Raw genomic sequence first — 5,196 nt, forward strand, 5'->3', positions numbered from 1 at the left:
TGCCAATAAATTATCTGAATAGAAGCAACTTCGGAAAGGAAAGTGTTTATTTCCAGCTTACAGTTTTGAGAAGCAGGGGAAGAGCATACAGCTGAATGTCACATCTCTACATGAGCATGGAAGAAGTAGAGTGAATGAGCTAAATGTGGCAAGTGGATCTTGGATCTAAAACCCTAAGGCCCACCACAGCAACACAACTCTTCTAGTAATGTTCCATCTCTCAAGTGTTGCACCAGTTTGGGATTAAGCATGAGGCTTAATAACAAATACCTGAGGTTATAGAGGATATTTTGTTTATTTTTTTTCTTTATTTAATGTGGCTTTTAGTGAAGTGTGCATAAAAACAGCATTCTTCCCAGGATGACATTAACTCTGGGTTTGAAAACTGAACTCCACCTTCTTGGGCCAAATGAAGAAGAAATGATTACATTCCATCACTGTTGGTTAATTTTTCAGTCAATTAAAGGCTGTTCTGGGTCACACAAAATAACATGGGCAATTGAGACTTGAAATAGTTACTTGCATTTCTTGCCATGAGTTTGCCTTTTAGCTTCTGTTTTCTATCATCAGTTTACCCTTTAGCTTTATCATCAGTTTCGAGCCCTATGCTACTCTTGTGGTTCACTTTTTTAGAACAGTTGTTTTTTATTAGTTTTCTATTCTGAAAGTACAGGCAGTTTGGTACCATTATTAGGCTCATCCGTGACCTACCCCTTCCCCATTGGCCCCTCCTTGTTGAGGTATATGGGTTGTGCATTGTGGAGTTAGCCCACAGTTATTGGCACGATAAATGTCTCTGTATATCATGACCCAACATGTGGCTCTGACATTCTTTCCACCCCCTCTTCCACAAAATTTCCCTGAGCCATGTTGGGTTCATTTTTGGTCTGCTTCAGTGATGAGGTATTGGGGGCCTTTGGGGCTCTGGCTCTCTGATTTGGAAGGAGTTGATTTTTCTCTGTGTTGGTCTCCTTCCCCCTTGTTCTGGTATCCAGTTCATCAGGAAAACAGCACCCTTGCTTGTTTCACCAATTTTCCTTAGTTTCAGCCCGGGCCTTTTGGAGGTATGATGGGGTGGCTCTCTCCTAAGGATTTGCATCTATCTGAAAAAGAGAAGCAGATTCTACAATTGATAGTAAGTTAGCACCAGGACAAATGAGATAGCCCTTACTTTTTTTATAGAGAGTTCAATAGGTGTAGGCCCTCTTGTAGCCCGATTGATGGTAGCTTGATATTGGAGAGTGGGCTTATGTTTGGATATGGTTCTGACTTGTCTCCCAGCTCCAGCTATGGGTCTTGTACCACTGAGGAGATCAGTTAGCCAAATCAAGAGCAGTTGGTTCCCCCCCCCCATGGCTGTGTGCCACTATTGCACTTGTGTGGGTATCACAACAGGTTATTTGCTGCTAAGTAGGTTGGACCATGAGTTTCTTGGACAGATATTGGTCATTTTTCCTCAGTCGCCCATGTAGCACCTTCTGGCACTAGATATGCTGACTGCCTGGTGACTGACTCTCTTCTGGCTTCCAGCCATGTCATTCCATTTTACGTGTCAGCTGCATATGGTGTCTTCAGCAATAGGGTCTTACCACTAACCTTTGGTGGGTCACCAAGTACTCTGACAGAAATCTGTCATTTATAGAGGATATTTTAAAGTGAAATTGCCACATTAGGCCACGTGGATCTAGAGTTTCAGGATCAGGTTTAATTCTGTGAAAGGTCCCGGTGATTCTAGCCATTGTCAACATATATAAAATATTATGTGTTTATTGTATTCCAGCCTCAGTGCAGAATTCTAGGGAAGCAAAGATGAATGAGAACCAACACTTGCCTCCAAGGAGCCTGTGATCAATATGAAAAGTGGGTTTTAAAAGTAATATTTTTAATTGGTGTATATTCATTGTACATGGCACTTTTTGTTGTTTGGTTGGTTTTTAGTTTTCTTGAGGCAGGGTCTCACTCTAGCTCAGGCTGACCTGGAACACACTCTGTAGCCCCAGACTAGCCTGAAACTCATGGCAATCCTCCTACCTTAGCCTTTCAAGTGCTGGTATTAAAGATGTGCATCACCACACTCAGATAGTACTAGAGAAAAAGAGAGAGAGAGACAGCAAGCACATGGGCATTACAGAGCCTCCTACCACTGAAAATGAATTTCAGATACATGTGCCACTTTGTGTGTCTGGCATTTCATGGATATTGGAGAATTGAACCTATTTGAGGGAGAGAAGGAAAGAAAGAGGCAGAGAGAGAATGGGGACGCCAGAACCTTCAGTTGCTGCAAACAAAGTCCAGATGTATGCACACCTTGTGCATCTGGCTTATGTTATTCCTGGGGAATTGAACCTGAGTCCTTTGGCTTCGCAGGCAAGCACCTTAATCACTAAGCCATCTCTCCAGCCCTACAAGTCTTTTTTAATTCTTGGAATAAATTGACATTTATTCAAAGCTCCTAAGACAAATTGGGGTAAAGCATTTTGGAAGGGAAAAAGGGAAAACAAACAAGCCAAAAAGTCTTTGAGATCAGTAACATGACAGTATTGTAAACATAGAAACTGCTAGGTCTTTTGGAAAATGAGATGACACTCTTGATTGGAAAGATCTGTTGTACTTTACAGATGGCAAAGAAAACTGAGGCAATCTAATATCCATAAATACAAGAAAAGATAGCTGACCGCCTACCAAAAGATGTTCCACCTCTATCACATCTGCCTGGCCCAGGAGAAATTATAGAGGTAATGGTGACAAAAATACTGTCTGCTTTCACTACGAGCCTGACAATCAGCTCCAGGACAATGGTGACAGATACTGTGGTCGATCAAAACCCAAAGCAGAAATCTCAAGGCTACAGAAAACTCAACACTAAATCAGACTGCTAACAGGCCTGCCCTGGCTCAGGGAACACTGTGGACAAGGGGGCTGAAAGACTGTAAGAGGCACAGAGTAGAGAGGAATCTGAGACACAGTGACCCTGCCCCAACAGAGACTAACTGAGGCCTTCATGACTCCACAGTGAATGCCATAAGCCCACTGAGAAGGGCCCCCAGGGAAAAGGGAGAGGGAGGGCAAAGGGATAAAAGAATATAATCTTCTATAAAATAAACTAAAAATTCCATAAATGAGATGAAAAGGTGGGACAGAGAGGAAAGGATGATAGAGTGAGAAAATCTAGGCATTTATGTACTATATATTTCCGTTCTTTTAATGAAATGCTTGAAACTCTTTACCTTAAATCTTTACTTAATGTAATATGGAATCAAATGTCTGCTGGTCCTAACCATGCATACAAGAACCTATAAGAAATTTTCATCCAGTTGCTAACCAGCATTCATATTTGGATGACTTTTTAATGTTCACAGAGAAGCAGGGTGATGTTTGTGATCACACATGTACAAGCACTAGATGAAATCTGTTAAATCAACATAATGAAAAGTAGTCAAGTAGATAAGTATTAAGCAGCTGTACATAAAGTCATCCCTCTTAACTGACGATCCTTACTGTTTACTTCTTAGAAAAAAATATATAGAAGATTTGAGATTAGCTACCCTAGCTTTCTTGATCACTGCCTCTCAACTCCAACCCAAAATTTCCTCCCTCTCTGTGCCCCATGAAGTGAGATGTCATTCTACTAGTGACTAGCTCCTCCTTCCATTCTATTTCAACTTCCTCAAGGGAGGTGTCCCACCATTGTTCCCTCCATTCCCTCACTTCTTCAGTCTTCTCTTTTTCCCTATTTCATGCCAACATACGCAAATCTTCGCCAGCTCTTTCTCCTCAGTCCAACCATGGAGAAGGTAGGCCTCCAAGCCCCAGGCTATACTTCAACACTAAGGCTCCAGGCTTTCTTCTGATCATTTTTTTCTTTTTTTATTACAGACTCTTGTTCAGTTATCTCTGAATCCCCTCCTCTAATTACTACTCAACATACTATGTGCTCAAGCCAGGGGTCACCTTTAAACTTCAAAATATTTATTTTTTTGAGGCAAGGTTTCATTCTAGCCTAAGCTGACCTGGAACTCACTGTGTAGCTCCAGACCAGTCTCAAAGTCATGGCACTCCTTCTATCTCAGCCTCCCAAGTGCTGGGATTAAAGGCATGCCTGGCAAGACTACCAAATATGACCAGCAATTTCAACTCTTACTAATATCCCTTAGACTCTAGTAATAATTCTCTCTTGAAAAGCTTTCTCTGGTTTGCTTTATCGCCCTGACAACTGTGAGTTCCTGCTCAGATTTCTCTTTTTCTATCAGCACCACCTCAGCCTCCTCTTTCTCTTTTTAGCCTCTCTCTGTGTGATATCTCATCCATTCCAGTTACCCCAGATATGGATAGTCTCACTAATAGGTATATCCACTGGAATGTCTACAGATAATCCAGACATGATACATCCCAAATGAGTTCTACTTTCTCCTTCAGAATTTAGTCCTTATCTCATTAAATGGAGCCATCTGTCCCCAGGTTGCCTTTTCTAGAAGTCCATGATGATCTTTGACACCTTCTCTCTCAAGTACTCTTCCCACACTTCCTCCTCAGTACTCTTAATGCACCTGCTTCAAACTGCTACATAGATTTCTAATCCAACCATTTCCTCCACTCCCTCCACCATTGCATATCTTTGGACTACTATAGTACTTTCCCTGCTTCCCATCTTGCTCCTCAATGGTTCATTGCATGGCAACCAACAACACAGTCAAAAACCCTTTAACATATACACTCTAGGGCTGGAGATATTATTTGGTGGTTAAGGCACTTTCCTATGATGCCTAGGGACCCAGGTTTGATTCTCCAGGCCCCACGTAAGCCACATGCACATGGTGGCGCATGCATCTGGAGTTTATTTGGAGAGGCTAGAAGCTCTGGCATACCCATTATCTTTCTTTCTCTCTCTAATAAATAAAAAATAAATTAAAAAGATATACGCTCTTTTCATAAACTCATCCTCAAGTTCACACCAGTCTTCCCCTCTATTCAACTTCTATATAGTTTTAAAGTTTTGAAGGAATCCCTGTTCTGGGATTCTCTACACTTTCTGTAGATTTTTTTCTTTCTATCTTTTTTTTTTTTTCCTTTCAGTGGCCCTTAGCACATCTCCTTTTGGCCCCTGCAAGGGTCAAATCAGGATTATGTCCCTAGGCATAACTATCCCTGCTTTCCTCCAAGTTTCCCATCCACTTTCTTATTCTCACCACAAGGATC

The sequence above is a fragment of the Jaculus jaculus genome, chromosome 13 (assembly GCF_020740685.1).
Source record: "Jaculus jaculus isolate mJacJac1 chromosome 13, mJacJac1.mat.Y.cur, whole genome shotgun sequence".
Taxonomy (NCBI): Eukaryota; Metazoa; Chordata; class Mammalia; order Rodentia; family Dipodidae; genus Jaculus; species Jaculus jaculus.